This window comes from Equus quagga, chromosome 18, assembly GCF_021613505.1.
Source record: "Equus quagga isolate Etosha38 chromosome 18, UCLA_HA_Equagga_1.0, whole genome shotgun sequence".
NCBI classification, from domain to species: Eukaryota; Metazoa; Chordata; class Mammalia; order Perissodactyla; family Equidae; genus Equus; species Equus quagga.
In genome coordinates, this window is record NC_060284.1 from 17,041,504 (window position 1) to 17,059,924 (window position 18,421).

Consider the following 18,421-nt stretch of genomic DNA (forward strand, 5'->3'; position numbering starts at 1 on the left):
ATTATATAATAACCTATACATTACAAAGGAAACTTAGAATTCTTGAATTAACTTTAAAACAAAAAGTAAGTGTGAAGTATGTAAAATAAAAAATAAAATTTTAATTTAAAATTTCTTGCCTAAAAGTTCTGGGGATGTAAAGAATGTCTTATTTTAAGTATCTTTCATCAATATGCAACTTGAGTATAATCTTTCAATGTGTAGGCATTTAGAACATGAAATGAATCTTGGGCCTTCAACACTACCAAATGTTATAGTTAATACTGAGCCTGCAACACTGCCAAGATTATATGCTTTCTCTTCAGCAAAAAGCATACCCTTCACCAAAAAAAAAAAAAAAATCAACAATGGCTACCCTATCGTAGCTATCTAGGAGGCAATGGAAACATTCTTTAAGGAATAAGTTATTATATCTCCTTCCATTCTGTTTCAACTTGTATTTCTCCATGGTGATTTCTGTTGGCTAAAATTTCCATCAATGGTCACATCTTGGCAATGGCTATCAGACAAAGGCAGGTTAGTAGTCTTCTCAGCAACAGTGTCCCTTGGTTGCAGGCCTAGATCTCAGGCTGTTGGTAGCTTCAGATGTCTTTGAGATGGCTCTCACGCACTGCCCTGTCAGTTACTCAGGTAGATTTATTCATGTCTTAATGTATTTTTATCTTCAAAATTTCCCCTTTGACCCATGAATTGTTTACAAGTGTATTGTTTAGTTCCCAAGTGTCTGGAAAGTGGAGTCAATGTATTTTTCTCTATTTATCCTTCTAAGTACAACTCTAAGCCATGAGCATTATACATAAAACAAACATAAGACAACTCTGAAAGTAGATAGAAGGTGGAAGAATGGCTAGGGACCTCAGGACCCAAGGAAAAATACAGTAGTGAGTTTGTTCCATTTTCTTCTTGCTTCTAATATCCCAGCCTCAGAGCAGAAAAAGCTAGCACTCTAGACAAACCAATGGATGCAGACCAAAAAATGCCAAACAAATCAAAACAACAGCAACAAAAGTGTGCTCTGTCTAACCAAATGATCAGGAAATGGTCAGCCTAGCAAGATAATACTTTCAGAGCACTCTATTTCATTCAAGCACTGAGGAAAAAATATTGCCTCAGCCTCTCCATGCCAGCAAAGGCTAAGTGGTGAGCTGAGACTTCCATCCTCTCTATGCTGTAACCCCAATCCCTCCTCCAGTGTTGTGTCATGAGAGGTCTCAGCTATCACTGGAGGCTGACTGAGGAACCTGGGCTTTTATAAACACATGAAAGAAATGAGGCAACATGTCTACTTCTTTTGCTGGAGTGTTATCAAAGAAAGCCAGCTGAAATGCTGGAGATACAGTAGTGGAGAAATAACCACTCTCTTTCCTGAAGTTAACATTCTAGCAGAGACCTGAGTCCAAATGTTTGTAATATTTACAATATTGTGATATTAGGATAATTTATGCTAAAGAATGACTGTCTTGCTACAAATGTACAAACCAAAGATAGTGCATATTAGCTAAGAGCAGATAACTGAACAAAAACTCATGTACCAAAGTGAAGGAGCAAGGCAAGAGACAAGGATTGTAAACCACAACAACCTAGATGACCTGGAGGTGTCCACATGTCTTGATAAAGAATAGTGACTGCTTTCCAGATAGAAAAAGTTTCATTATGTCCCAGGGCACATGTATGTTTTATAGAGTGGTTATATAACATAGAACAAAAAAGCATCCCTTTTAGGGATACCCCACAGCTAATTATTAAATTATATTAATTATTGATATGTCCTGAATTCTAATTAGTTTAATCTAATTAACTATTTCTAGATTTACAAAAGCTTTACCTGTGTCGTAGATTTTCTTGCGGATGAAGTTTAACTCTAGTTGGTCAATGGTGAGGATTAGAATGAAGAAGACCAAATATTTTAATATTTTGAACTATAAAGGAATCGTCATTCTTTTTTTTCTAAAATGTTGATAAAAGGTGAATCTCTTTAAGATCTCAATCTTGAAGATTTATTGTAAAATAATCTTACATGTAAAGCAGAACTAACACGTGGATTACTGGGATAACATTAAACAAAGATATCAAGAGCACATAATTATTTTTCAAGTAATTTTAAAATATATATCATCAAAAATAAAAATTATTTTACATTCTGACATTAGAAGTAAAAAAAACAGCCGATGTAAGTCAAGGACAATAAAGACATCTGGAGTTACACATACAAATCACTTTTAGAAGGTCTTACTTCCCAGTTTTTCTCTTCAGTCTTTTCACTTATAATAAAAAAGCAACAAAATTCAATTTTGCTAGTATTATTTGTTCATAGCAAGGGGAAAATACCTCTTATAGTAACCTTGAAAGTAACGGAAGTCTGTTTACTTTTAGTGGAATATGTATTAGTAATGTTGATCCTGCAAATTCTAATGCCAGAGAGATAAAATGTATGAATAATAATATTTTCTGTGATCTTGAAAAAGAAAACGGTTTTAACATAATAAAGAGGGCTGCACATTAATATATTATCACAAGATTTTAAAACTTTTTGCAAACGGGATGAATTAAAATTAAAAATAGAAGACAAAATGATCGGGTTTGGAAAGGGTTTTTTGAAGAGCCATGCTCGTTCTTGTGTAGCACAGGATGACTGGCAATTTATGGCACTTAATGGCACTTATGTCCAGAATGGACATTAAAATGGATTGCTATTACAGATCTTGCAAATTACAGAACAAAACTGGAAACCAACATTTAATATAGTGCTTGTCCCTGACATTCCAAAATTTTTACCTTTTTCAGTTTCTCGCAGCTAGAGAAGGATGCCCAAGATCTTGTCAATACTGGGTAGTATATGTTTAAATAAGTGGAAATTTATATTGGAGATGGTTCGATTACCTTGTGCTTATGAAATTACCGTCACCTGATGCTTGTGAAATCTTATTGTGGCAAAATAGAATGAAACTAACTTCATTTGACTTTTTTTCCCAAAACCTTCTGGGGTATTTACCTATTGTCTTGAAAATAACAACTCTTTGGCCTAGCAGTCAAGTAAATGGCCATTCTAGTTGCAAAGTTCTTAACATGGTTATCTTCCAGTATCCTCCACCCACATCCCATCACATCTTGATCTCTAAATAGCAACCATGTCTTGCAGATATGACTTAGCAAACTATTAACTTGCTATTCCATTGCCCTGCCCCTTATTTCCTCTTCTTTCAATCAATGCTACTTTTCAAGGCCTGGCTCAAATGTCACTGTCTCCAGGTACCTTCTCTCATGCTGCCATGAGCTTTTTCCTCTGTGCTTCCAGTGTTCTTGTTCACATCACTAGTATATCACATTATATTGAGCCCTGTATTAGAATTTTATTTCAAACTTTCATTTCTCCCCATTAAGACTCGGTTCTGTGCTATATTTGTTTTCCTTTAAATTGTATCACCTTTCATATATTCATAATATTCATATATTTCATGGCCATCACTTAATGTCTGCTGATTTTAATGAATTTTAGAAGCTCAGAATATATATATATATATATATATATATATATATATTCTCAGTTAAGAGAGGTTAATTTAATTGTAAGTTTTATGTCTAGACAAGACTGAGTTAAGTAATGCCAAAATATCTTTTCAAAATAAGGAGGAGGAGGTCGGTCAAAATGGTGGTGGAGGTGGACTCTGAACTTACCTCCTCCCACAGATGCAACAAATTTACAACTACTCTGGGAACAATTACCCTTGAGAGAGAACTGAAAACTGGATAAAAAGAACCCTTGCAACAGGGACAATGTTGACTGAGGTGGAAGAGACAGAAATTCCTTTCTGGAGAGAAAAAAGGCCACCTTCATGAGCCACCACACTTCAGGGCCAGCTAGGAGCAATTCTACAGTATGCAGCCTTCCCTGGAGGAGCAGGGGATCTGAGCATGGCATTGTTACTGCTATAAGCAGCTTTTGGAGTCAGCACAACTGAGACAAGTGTCATAATATTTGGCTTTGCAGGTTATTAACTACAATGAGGAATACCCCCAGAAAAGCTATCAGACATAAGGGGGAAAAACTGGCTTTTAAAGAGCTCATGCACAAATTCACCTGTTTTAGAAAGCAAACTAAAATCACCAGAAAGAAAGGTACACAGTCCTTTCGTGAAAAGTGGCTCAACTGATAGGCTTTGGGTACATCTTGGTGAGAGGTGAGACCTCTCCAGGGACTGAGACTTTGGTGGCAGCCATTATTGTGACTGGTACAGGTATGCTGGCACAGATGCTTGCAGATGCCATTGGAGTTCTTCCTCTGGCCTGTTAGCCCAAGGATCTGCCGCACCCACTAGAGCACAGATTTAATCCAGCTCAGCCAGGGAAGGCAGCTTGCCATAAGGATTGGCCCTATCCAACAGTAAGCCCTGAGGCAACTTGTGGGCCCTCATAGGTCCTGTGCCTGGAACCTCTGCAGCCAGGTGAGTGCATCCAGCTCTGTGGGGAAGGACAAAAGCAAGGAGCAGGTGAAGTGTATGGGACCTCTGCAGTGGGGCGACTGGGTCTGCTTTGGTGGGTCAGGGCACACACACAGGGCAGGACTGCATTGACAGGGTGTGTGGTCCTTTGGGTATTGGGGCTCATCAGCTGTAGCAGACTTGTACTTCTCACACAGCCACATAAGAGATTGGCCCCACCTTCCATAGCCTGAAACAATTGGGTGCTCTCATGCCTGGGGCCAGCTCCACCCAGCTGCAATCCTGAGAGAGGCAACAACAGTCTTGTAACTCAGAGACCTACAGCAATTGTAAGCCCCTGAGCTTAGCAACCAGACACACTGGGGGTCTGCTCACTTAACAGAAAAACTGTAACAGGAGTGTGCTGTCAGAACTTGCAGCCAACTGTACTGAGGCTCCCCATGCCCGATAAAGTAACTGATAGTCCATAGCAGCCATATGCAGTTAAGCATTACAACCAGGCAGTCAGGGGGATAGCCTAGCTTCCCTGGGCCTCTGCAGCAAGAGCAACTCTGTCACAACAGAAGGACACACATAGTCCACATCTGGGACATTCCTGGAACATTTGGAACTAGTGAGAAGAAGGAAGCACACTGCTGCACTTCATAAGGCATCTCTTACATGAGGCTGCCTCTACAAGATTGGGAGATGTAGCTGATCTACCTAATATATAGATATAAGCACAGAGAAAAGGGCAAAATCAGGAGACAAAGGAATATGTCCCAAGTAAAGGAACAGCACAAAACTTCAGAAAAAGAACTAAATGAAACAGAAATAAACAATCTACCAGACAAAGAGTTCCAACAGAAAGTAATAATAAAGCTCACTGATCTTGAGAGAATGGATGACCTCAGTGAGAACTTCAACAAAGGTCTGGAAAATATGAAAAAGAACCAATCAGAAATGAAGAATACAATACTGGAAATGAAAAATTCACTAGAGCGACCCAATAACGGAGTAGATGATACAGAGGAACATATCAGGGAGCCGGATGAAAGACTAGAGGAAATCACTGAAGCAGATCAGATACCAAAAAAAAAAAAAAAAAGAATTGAAAAGAATGAGGATAATCTAAGGGACATCTGGGATAAGATTGAGCACACTAACATTCATATTATAGGTGTCCCAGAAGGAAAAGAGAGACAAAGTGGCAGAGACTCTATTGGAAGAAATAATAGCTGAAAACTTTCCTAACCCAAGGAAGGAAAGAGACATCCAGGTACAGGAAGCACAGACAGCATCAAATAAGATAAACCCAAAGAGGCCCACACCAAGACAAATTATAATTAAAATGTCAAGAATTAAAGATAAACCAAGGATCCTAAAATCCACAAGAGAAAGGCAACAAGTTACATACAAAGGAAACCCCATAAAGCTAATCAGTTGACTTCTCAGCAGAAAACTTACTGTCTATGAGGGAGTGGTAGGATATATTTAAAGTGCTTAAATGAAAAATCCTATAGCCAAGAATACTCTACCCAGTAAGGTTATCATGCAGAATGGGAGGAGAGATACAGAGTTTCTTGAACAAGCAAAAACTAAAGGACTTTATCACCAAGAAACTAGCTCCACAAGAAATGCTAAAGGGACTTATTTAAGCGGGAAAGAGAAGACCATAAATAAGAATAAGAAAATTTTTTAAAAAGGCAATTAAATAACTGATAAAGGTAAATATACAATAAAGCTAGCAGATCAACCACCTATGAAGATAATATGAAGGTCAAAAGACGAGAGTACTAAAATTATCTATTTCCAGGATAAGATGGTAGCAGATACAAACACACAAAAAAAGAGGTTAGATATGATATCAAAAACATAAAATGTAGGAGGAGGGGAGCAAAAGAGTAGAGCTTTTAGCAAGAGAGCAAACTAAAGAGACCATCAACTTAACACAGATTGCTATAAACGTAGGTTATTATATATGAACCTCATCGTAATCACAAACCTGAAATATATATTAAATACACAAAAAATTAAGAGTAAGGAACCCAAACATAATACTAAAGAAAGCCATTAAACCTCAAGGGAAGAGAGCAAGGGAAGAACTACTAAAACACCCAGAAAAAAAAGTAGCAAAATGGCAATAAGCACATACTAATCAATAGCTACTTTAAATGTCAATGGGCTAAATGCTCCAATCAAAAGGCATAGGGTGGTCGATTGGATAAAAAAACAAGACCCATATATGCTGCATAGAAGAGCCACAGTTCAGACATAAAGACGCTCACAAACTGAAAGTGAAGGGATGGAAAAAGATACTCCATGCAAATGGCAAGGAAAAGAAAGCTGGGGTAGCAATACTTATATCAGACAAAATAGACTTTAAAACAAAAACTGTAGCAAGAGACAATGAAGGGCGCCACATAATGATAAAGTTAACAATCCAACAAAAGGATATAACACTTGTAAATATCTATGCACCCAACGTAGGAGCACCTAAATATATAAAGCAATTATTAACAGCCGTAAAAGAAGAATTAGACAGTAACATGATAATAGCAGGGGACTTCAAGACTCCACTTACACTGATGGATAGATCATCTAAACAGATAATCAATAAGGAAACATTGGCCTTAAATGAAACACTAAACCAGATGGACTTGGTAGACATATACAGAACATTCCACCCAAAAACTGCAGAATACACAGTCTTTTTCAAATGCTCATGGAACATTCTCCAGGATAGATCACATATTAGGCCACAAAACAAGTCTCAATAAATTTAAGAAGATTGAAATAATCCCATGCAGCTTTTTTGACCACAATGGTATGAAACGAGAAATCAACCATAAATCTGTGGAGATTAAATAAAATGCTAGTGAACAATGATTGGGTCAATGAAGAAATCAAAAAATACCTGGATACAAAAGAAAATGAAAATACAGCATGCCAAAATTTATGGGACACAGCAAAAGCAGTTCTAAGAGGGAAGTTTATAGCAATACAGGCCTACCTCAACAAACAAGAAAAATATCAGATAAACATTCTAACAATGGATCTAAAGAAACCTGAAAAATAAGAAAAAACAAAGCCCAAAATCAGAAGAAAGAAGGAAATAATAAAAATCATATCAGAAAAAGGTGAAATAGAGACAAAAAAATTAAGAAATAAATCAATGAAACTAACAGCTGGTTCTTTGAAAAGGTAAACAAAATTGACAAATCTTTAGCTAGAATCACCAAGAAAAAAAAGAGAGAAGGCTCAAATAAATAAAATCAGAAATGAAAGAGGAGAAATTGCAACGGACATTTACAATTACATCTGACATCTACAAGGGACATCTGACAATTACAATGGTGAAAAATACAAAAGATTGTAAGAGAATAAAACAAAAAGCCATAGGCCATCAAATTGGATAATCTAGAAGAAATGGATCAATTCTTAGAGTCACACAACCTTCCAAAACTGAATCAAGAATAAATAGAGAATTTGAATAGACCAATCACCAGTAAGAACCTTGAAACAGTAATCAAAAACCTCCCCAAAAATAATAGTCCAGGACCAAATGGCTTCCCTGGTGAATTCTACCAAACATTCAAAGAAGACTTAGTACCTATGCTTCTCAAATTTGTCAAAAGAATTGAAGAGGGGGGGCTGGCCCTGTGGCCGAGTGGTTAAGTTCACGCGCTCCGCTGCAGGCGGCCCAGTGTTTCGTTGGTTCGAATCCTGGGCGCGGACATGGCACTGCTCATCAGACCACGCTGAGGCAGCGTCCCACATGCCACAACTAGAAGTACCCACAACGAAGAATATACAACTATGTACTGGGGGGCGTTGGGGAGAAAAAGAAAAAAATAAAAACTCTAAAAAAAAAAAAAAAAAGAATTGAAGAGGAGGGGAAGCTTCCCAACTCATTCTACGAAGCCAACATTACCCTGATACCAAAACCAGATGAGGATAACACAAAAAAAGAAAAGTAAGGGCCAACATCACTGATGAACATCAATGCAAAAATCCTCAACAAAATACTAGCAAATGGAATACAACAATACATTAAAAAGATCATACATCATGATCAAGTGGGTTTTATTTCAGGGATGCAGGGATGGTTCAACATCTGTAATCAATCAACATGATAGACTATGTTAACAAAATGAAGAATAAAAATCACACGACAATCTCAATAAACACAGAGAAAGCATTTGACAAGATATAGCACCCCCTTATGATAAAAACTCTGAATAACATGAGTAAAGAAGGAAAGTACCTTAACATGATAAAGGCCATACATGACAAACTGACAGCTAATATTCTCAATGGAGAAAAACTGAAAGCTATCCCTCTAAGAACAGGAACCAAATAAGGATACCAACTTTCACCACTCTTATTTAACATAGTATTGGAAGTATTGCCTAGCCAGAGCAATCAGGCAAGAAAAAGAAATAAAATTCATCCAAATGGGAAAAGAAGAAGTGAAACTGTCACTATTTGCAGATGACATGATTTTATATATAGAAAACCATAAAAAATCCACCAAAAAACTTTTAGAAATAAGAAATGAATACAATAAAGTTGCAGGGTGCAAAGTCAATATACAAAAATTAATTGCTTTTCTGTACACTACTAACGAAGAAGCAGAAAGAGAAATTAAGAATACAATACCATTTACAATTGCAACACAAAGAATAAAATATCTAGGAATAACCTTAACCAAAGAGGTGAAAGATCTGTACACTGAAAACTATAAAATGTTGTTGAAAGAAATTGTGGCAGACACAAAGAAATGGAAAGATATTTTGTTCTCTTGGATTTGAAGAATTAACATAGTTAAAATGTCCATATTTTGTAAAGCAATCTACAGATTCAATGCAATCCCTATCAAAGTTCCAACAACAATTTTCACAGAAATAGAACAAAGAATCCTAAAATATATATAGAACAAAAAAGACCTTGAATAGACAAAGGAATCCTGAGGAAAAAGAACAAAGCTGGAGGTTTCACACTCCCTGATTTCAAAATATGCTACAGAGCCATAGTAAGCAAAACAGCATGATACTGGCACAACACAGACACACAGATCAACGGAACAGAATCGAGAGCCCAGAAATAAATCCGCATGTCTATGGACAGCTAATTTTTGACAAAAAAGCCAAGAACATACAATAAAGAAAGGAAAGTCTCTTTGATAAATGATGTTGGGAAAACTAGACAGCCACATGTGAAAGAATGAAAGTAGATCATTATCTTTCACTATATACAAAAATTAATTCAAAATGGATTAAAGACTTGAGCGTAAGATGTGAAACCATAAAAATTCTAGAAGAAAACAGGCAGAACACTCAAAATAAGGAGGAAAACAGAAAAGAAAAACCTAATATACGTGCATTTTAAACTCAAAATTCAGCCTTAGGACCAGATTCTGAGGCAGGGAACACAAGGTTAAATGCCTGTGAGGGCCACACAGGTAACAGATATATGGGAAACAGGTTGAATTACGATGGATAAACTGCTGAAAGAGGAAAGCCATTACTTAGGCCCAACTGATTTCTATAATGAGCTAATGTGAGCCCAATACTACTTGAATTCAGATTTTTCAAGAGAAGGCAAAAATCCAGATTTTTATGTAAAAACTCACACTGTATTTTAAAATTTCAAATAATTCCAAAAAAAATTTAAGGTTAAAAATAATCCCAACATCAATTGGCCATCTCTGATTCTTTCCTAAGGCTTTTATAAAAAAATAATTTAAATAAGTGAGGGAAAGTAAAATTAAGAGCAACAGTTGGAGATAAGTGGAAAATTCAGCATACCTGTTTTGAACTCCCAGCTTGAAGATCATGAGGGGTTTGTGGAAATTTAAAGATGAATTAATGGCAGATATAGTCTAAGCAATGACAAGAAAGAACTATTTTGACATAAAGGAGTGATTTTAAAACTTTAAGAGTTGACCTCATTATAATTACTACATTTTATTAGTGCTGTCTATGTCTATGTGCCTGGCATTGCAAACATTCCACAAATATTTTCTCAATTTTCTGAATGGACCTACATGGTAAGTGTTATTATTTCAGATGAAGCAACTGATACATAAGAATGAAGAACCTTTCCCCAAGGTCCTTGCATAGCAAGAAAATCCGGGTCTTCTGGACTATAAAGTGCGCCTCTAATTATTCGGGTCTAAAATCAGGGTTGTGTATGTTTAGCTGACTCACGTCATCTCTTCATAGGACACATTGTTTCTAGGAGTTTATGATTAACTTCCTTCTGGGGCTAGAAAACTAGTGATTAGTCATTAGACACTGGCAACTCAACTGAGGTGGCCTGAGGAAGCCTACCAGTACCTGCTGGTACCCTAGCTGACATCTCTGAAATATCTCTAAGATAGCTGCCAGGCAACAGACTGGAAGGTTTATTACTGAGCTGGTTGCACAGGTGAGAAAACAGTTGACACCAAAAGCCCAGTTTGAATCAGTCCATCAAAGGATAAATAAAGAAGAAACAAACTTGAAAGATGTTTGTAGAACGAATAAGGAGGATTGACTTGGCAATCAGATCAGGTGCGCAGTAAAGGAAAAAAGGATGAGTCAGTGACTAGTATGAGGTTTCTCTTTTAGAATTTTACTGAGTAGAATGGAGGATATGATTACACAGGAGTATGATAAGAGGTAGTGAGTATTTTGTGTCAATAGAGGTAGATTAAATGAGATATATACTGTTTGGTTGTGTGGTATAATGATTCTAGCCATATTTATGTGAGATGCATAAAAATCAGTGTTATCTATTTCTAGTATAATTGAGGAGCTTTCCAAAAAGCTTATTATTCACCCATCATATTTTATTTTTAATCATGAAATTGAGGTTTCGTTATCTGAATCCCTACATTTGGCTTTTATTCTCTTGATAAAACATTGACAAGTTGAGAAAAACATTCACTGAGTGCATTTGATGGGCGAATATGCTTCATGCTGTGTTGGATGAGTAACCTACGAGTGGGTTTTGGCCATTTTGTTTTGAGCTGTCAGATAAATTTCTCTTGGGCATCTTTCCTGTTGCTGTGCATCTGAGCAAAATAATATTTTATTGTTGGTCATAATTAATAATTCATTGAAATATACCAAATGAATGCACTCAAAATATGGATGTAAATCTTATTAGGTCCCTGACTATAGCAGTCCCAGTCACAGTGTGATTTTTGCAATATGAATTGAGTTATATGTTGGATCATTCGTTATCAGAACGAGTTGAGAATTAGAATATAAAAAATTGACGGATTCTTTCTGCCTACAAATGAGAAAACAGATTTGTAAAATGTGAAATGAGCCATTCTGGCAAAGTAGAATTCAAGCTTCAAGTGTAAACACTTGAGTTAATGGCTGGGGTTTCTCACTCTCAGAAGCTCTGGTGCATGGGGAGGGTGAAGCAGAGGTTATGGGAGCTCTTCAGCATTTTACTTAGAACATCCTTATAGGACTTAATTAGGCAGATTACCTGTTATGCATGGTGTAGTGTGCTGAACACTTTTAAACTGGTATGTCCTCAAGGCAAATGGAAGGCAAAGTCAGAAGGAATTACGCTCTACACAAATAACTCAGAGCATTTTATTAGTGGGCCTCATAGAAATGAAATCTTCCTTGCCAATGCACCATTTAATGTTTAACTCAATTGAGTACCAAAGAGTTTGTTAAATGGTGAATGGCCATCTGGATTTATGGATCCAACCTGACTACCCTTTTAGTGGCTCTTTTTCTAGTGACAGCATTGGAGCTTCGAAATAAAACAAAAAAGCTTCAGTTTTTAACACTATGTGCTTTGTTCTAAATTACCAGATCGTAGGGCCACTAGAACTATTTACAAAAAAGACAAATTTGCTACTTGAAAAACAATATTTTATAATTAGAACTTCAAAAAAGTAAAATTGCTTAAGATAAGCCCATGAACAGCAACTGTTTACTAATCATTTGGGGATGCAAATGTTAACTTGCTGGATGTATGTTAAACTCCCGATTCTATTTAATCACTTTATTCCACTAAGCACCCACAGGAAGGGTCACCATGTCAAGCAATCCTGAATGGTATTTTGTGTGAATTGGGAACAAAGCTTTTAAAGGCCAGAGGTTTAGGAACATAAACCAGATGTGCTCATTTTAAAAAGTCTACTTAGTTTGGGGGAGAGAAAGGTCAGCCTCTTAGATCTTTTAAAAATCTTACTGTCAAACACATTCCATGGAAACTAAGCATTTGACTCTTCTCGGAGTGCTGCTGCACCGACTGTTTTTTCTTTCAGATGAAATATTTGCTCTGATCTGTATTGTACATGAGTCTTTTCTACATGTAGAGCACAATAAGACACTCGAAGATTTTCTTAATCATTTAGAAGCTCCTAAAATATGTCAGAATATTTAAACTTGCATTCCATAGAAATGATGTCGAATTATTTTTAAAAAATTGTAATTCTCAACACAAATGTCTGATTTAAACATCAATTCTCAATCGTTTGTAGAGCATAAATCTAGGTCATAAAATGGCTGTTAGAAACAAGACTTTTATACAGACATATTTATATAAAATTGAATGCCTTTTATCTTTAGGAGGATGACCCACAGGATGTGCATTGCTCATTTTCCATAGAAACAAATTGGATTTAAAAGGAATTTATTGAAATTCATGCTTCAACATTTTTGTGGGATATAAATTATGTTGAATTTTTGTTTACACTATTTTTCATACTGTGTATATATAACTCTTCAGGTAGAAATAGGTATTTCTTTATGGTAACATCCCTAATTTACAGTTTCTTAACTCCTGAAACAAATTATGCCGGCGTCTAAGCTGTTACCTGGTTCCCGTCTCATCTTACTTCCAAAGGCAATGTTGTGCCCCGATGTCTTATGCCCTTGGGCCAAATCTTGCTTGTTAGCTATATGATCTTTGGAAAATTGTTTAAACTCTTTAAGCCTCAACTTTGTCAACTACAAAATGAAGATGATAACATGTATTTCATGTGGTCAATAAGAAGATTAAATGAGAAACTATATAATATGCTAACCTAGTGCCTGGTACAACAGTGTACTACATTGTAAATATTCAATAAATTTTAGCCACTCAATGCAACCACAAAATAAGTCAAGCAGTATCTCTGCTTAAGAAATAGCGTCAGAGTTTGAAAAGCACTGGGCTTGTCTTCTAATTCTGACCCTCTGATCCTAGGCCAAATCTTTAAAATCTCTTAGCCTTTTAAGTGCCTATATCAAATGCCTATATTACAACACATACTTTAGGTACTTTTCTTATAACAAGGCTTAGGGACCATTGTGAAAATCCAGTGAGATAGTATGTGAAATGACCTAGCATCATGCCTCAAGAAAGTTATATAAGCATTTCATTCATAATGCTTTATAAATTTCACTTCAATCTGTTGTCAAAATAATTTGAATTTAAACTGAGACTAGATTTACATCAGCATCATTGGATTAAGTGTTGTGGAGAAGCCTACCAATCGCTTCCTGACATCCTCCTTAGCAATAGAATTCCTGGTTTCTAGCTGGCCACATGGACATCTGGAACAAATGCTGTATTTCCTAGCCTCCGTGCTCTGTTTACTAGCAGAGAAAAAAGCAGTGGTAAGCCTCTCATATGGCATCATAACCGGGAAAAACCACCTACTGCCTGGCAAAATCTTGCTTACATTGTACCTCTTTGATAATAGAATAAACAGCAAATTGCCCACACTGGAACAAACATTTATTCTGCATATAGATTTGTCTTTCCTGCCCACAATGATTCTGCAAATATCCATAAACTTACTGATTGCCTGCTTCACTCCAATATATCCCACACATTATTGCTTCTGACCAAGGATCTCACTTTATAGCAAGAAAAGTGAAGCAAGGGAATAGTTATCATGGGATTCAATAGTGATACCATGTGCTCCAACAGCCAGAGACAGTGAGCCTTATAAAAAAATGGAAGACCATATTCGCTACTCAGTAATGGTGCCAAGTGAAAAAGAATCTTGTAAGTTTTGCTGCTGTGTGCATATGGATAATCTTCTGAACCAACAGCTAGTATAATGGTGCTGTTTTTGCCACCACTGGAATACATGGGTGCGGGAAGCAAGCGTGGGAAGGGGAGTGGCATTTATCACTATTTCACTTTATGACCCATTCACAAAAAGTGACTGCCACTCCCTGTGACCTTGGCTTCTTCTAGGTTAGAGATCTTAGTCTCCAAGGAAGAAATTCTTCCACCAGGGGACCCCCCGTTAGCTCTACTGGACTCAAAGTTGAGTCTGCCACCTCGTCATTCGAGATTCTCATGACATTTAACCAACATACACAAAGGAAGCTTACTGTGTGGGTTACGGTGACTGATCCTCATTCATCAGGGGAAAGAAGATGGCCATTGCACGTTAGGACATAGGAAAGACTAATCTGGTGTGCCTGACAGAACTGTCATATCCTTTGCTAAAAAGTTAATGGAAAAACTACAGCACCTCAACATAGGGAGGATGTCTGAGAGTTCAGACCCTGTAGATATGAATGTTTGAGTCACTCATCCAAACAAAGAATCCTGTGAGGCTGGGGATGAGAAACAAATGAAACATGGACTTAAAGGAGGAGGAGGGAAATTACACATACCAATCATGCCTCACTACCAGCTGTACAAATGAAGCCTCCAGTAGGTAACCATGTATTCCTCCTTGTTCTGTGATCTATATACATATTTATATTAACTATCTCTACTTTTTTCCTCCATATTTTTCTTTCTCCTACAATTTTTATATTCAGTGTTAGTGGTGGTTAACTTTATAATTTTATCCTTGGTTTACAAGATATCAAGACAGGACTGTGATTGAATTAGAGGCAAAATAACTACACAGAGATGGGAACAGTGCTTGATAAGCGTCATTTTCATTAACAGAGGGATAACTGCATCATGTTATCTGGGATCATATTGTTGTTCCAGTTGTTCTCGTTTTGAAACTTACATTTAGGATGAAGAGTATATATGGATGGCAAGTATTTCCAGGGGAGGACTTTTAGGTCCCGTGCATTGGCTCACACAACCTTGGCTCCAAACACTCTTTGCTATGCTGTCTTGTACTGCCGAGGCTAGAAAATGAAAAACTCCATTTCCCCGTCTCCTCATATCTAGAGTTCTGTTGTAATTTAGTTTCTGCCAAATGCATTTTATGTCTTAGATTTGGAACTGAGTTATGTGGCAAGAGATGCGGAACATGATGCATCCATTTTGATAAGGTTTGTAGCAGAAGCATCAAGGATCCTCATTAGATGACTCCCTGCAATAGTGTGGGCAGCATTCTCCACTGGAGCAAAGACAGTGAGGTTCTGTAGTTTGCAGCTTCCAGATTCAGTGGCTTCTTCCAATGGCAATGGCAGTTTTGCTGTTCATATCAGAGGCACTGGGATTTGGGGAACGGGGAAATTTCTTTCTCCACTTTGAGCATGACCAAATCACTCAGTCCTTAGAACGATTCTTTTCTGTCAGTCTACAATTTAACTAACTTCAATCTAACAAACATTTTATTCTGCACCTGCCCCATGTAAAACTATATATCAGTACAAAAATGAAGATGATATGATTCCTTTGTTCAAAGATCTCCCAATCTTCTGGAGAGACCTATGATATGTGAGACTAATGTAATGGAACTAAAAATTAAATGCTACAGGAACTAAAAAGAATTGATTAATTCTATTTGGTATTGTATAAGATTCCATAAACATGGAGCCTTAAATAGAGAAAACTCAGCAGAATTTTAACAAAGAATTTAGGTCGTAAGGAAAGGTTCCTCACCATTTCAGGTTGAGGTATTAGAATTCAGTGCTTGGGCAAAGGGGCTGTCTAATAAACACAGATGAATGTTGAATTTGTCCATGACTGGAAAATGTAGAGTGAGAAAGGGAGATCTAGGGAATAACTCTAGGAAAGCAGGCTGGAGATCAGATTGCATTGAGAACGAAGTGCAAAGTTGGTTTAGAGGTTATTTGTTTGTTTGTTTGTTTTTTGTAGGCAACAAAGAGTGACAGATCTAAGTTACAGGAAGAGTGTTGTGGAGCCAGTGTGTAGATTAAATTAAATGTGAGAAAGATAAGAGTATGAAGACTAATTATGGGGTTAACACCATAGAAGGGAGTATCCCCAGGGAAATACTTAAGAATGAAGAATGGCAGATAGATCTCATAGACACCATGGAGCAAAAATCAAGGGCTTGGTTTCTTATTGAATGTGAAAGTTGATGAAAAAGTTGGACTTGAAAATAGCTTTGAATTTTCTAAATTAAATTACTAGAAGCATGATGGTGCCGGTAGCTACAATGGGAAGCACATGGATCTAGGAGATGTGATCGAAAATTTATTGAATTCTGTTTTGATTTGCTGCACTGGAAATACCTGTATAAGATCCAGTCATAGATGCCCCATAGATTTTTAAAGACTTGAGGTCAAAATTGAAGCCAAGATTATAAATGCAGATTTCAGAGTCATATTTAGAAATTGGAGATGGCAGCTGTCTGCCATTTTAAGCAATAATAATGCCCCCATTGCTATTTGTCACAATGGATCTCATGCAGGACCAACAATTTTTGCAACAGTTATGAACCACATACAAGTAGCTTCTAAAATACTGAGAAGTAATGGAGAGAATAGAAGTTGATAAGGACAAGAAAAGTATTTTTTAGGTCATTGAGATGCTCCTGAGGACTTTTACAAAATACTGGATAAGATTTTGAAGGGAGTCAGAACCGTCTGAATTGCTTCTGTTAATTTAGACTTCTTTCTACCCACTACCTGATGAGGTTTGGAAAACTCAAGGGATACATTTAAGAATATTTAATTAAGCTTTTTATGAGCAAATTTCCCTCTTGAACATGTTCCTCATTCTAAATTGGTCAACAGGGTTTAGCAAACTTCCAGAATTTGTAGTATTTTTCAAGGGGTAACAGACACTCATCAATATGTAAGTTAAACTCCCTTCTTTCAATTTTGGTTGGTTACAATTTGTTATAACCCATCCTTATTAGAGATATACATTATTCTTTCTCTTTCCTTGTTTGATAGAGTAAACTGAGATTCTGCTTCTGATTTCTCCCTTTTTAAGCATGCCAGGAAAATGTAGTCAAAAAGAACCAAAATTTTGCTGACTAAATTATGTCTGATGGTATATCACATACGAATTAACAATAGTTGTTGAAATCCTTTTTTCTAAAACAAATTTGACCTACATAACTTACTGTGAAAGAAAATCATAGTTCCAAACTGCTGACTTTTCCATTATTGAAGATTTTGATAGATTTTGTGTGTGCGTGTAGCAGTTCAAAAGATTAAAAAAACCCAAAACTGCTGCCTATGATATAAATTCAATCAAAAGAAATTGCTAAGAAAGGAAAATAATTGAAAACAAGTGTATCTAGAAATAGGATAAATCAAGTCAGTTTTGTGGTTTTAATTACTAGTAAATGCCAACACCTACAGAATACTAGCAAGGTATTTTGAGCTGAGGAAACAGAGTCAAAGAAATCGATATACTTAGTGTCAGGGAAACAAAGAATTTTAGAGTTGGAACTTTCTTCAGAGACTACCTAGCTCAATTCCCTCATTTCATACATGAGGAAACTTAAAGCCACAGAGGCAAAGTGCTTGCCCGTGGTTTTGTGGCTATTAATGTCAGATAGAAGGAACCAGAATGGAGCTACTATTTAATTGAGAACCTCTAATGAACCACTGGGTCAGTATTATTGCCTCCTTCTCTCTCTCTTAATCTGAAAGGAAACTGAGTCAGAAATTCGTGCTAGAGTCCAATTTTAACGACGTTTGTATGACTTTTTTTTCTCTCAGCCATAGTTGGAAGTATCTAAATAAAAGTGTCAATTTCTGAAAATTCTCTTCCAGTATGAGAGAGGCACATGCATGATGTGCCCTGAAGACCAGCCCACGAGGTATAGTCTCACAGATTCTAATCTTTGTGTTGAGATTTTCCTGAGTATT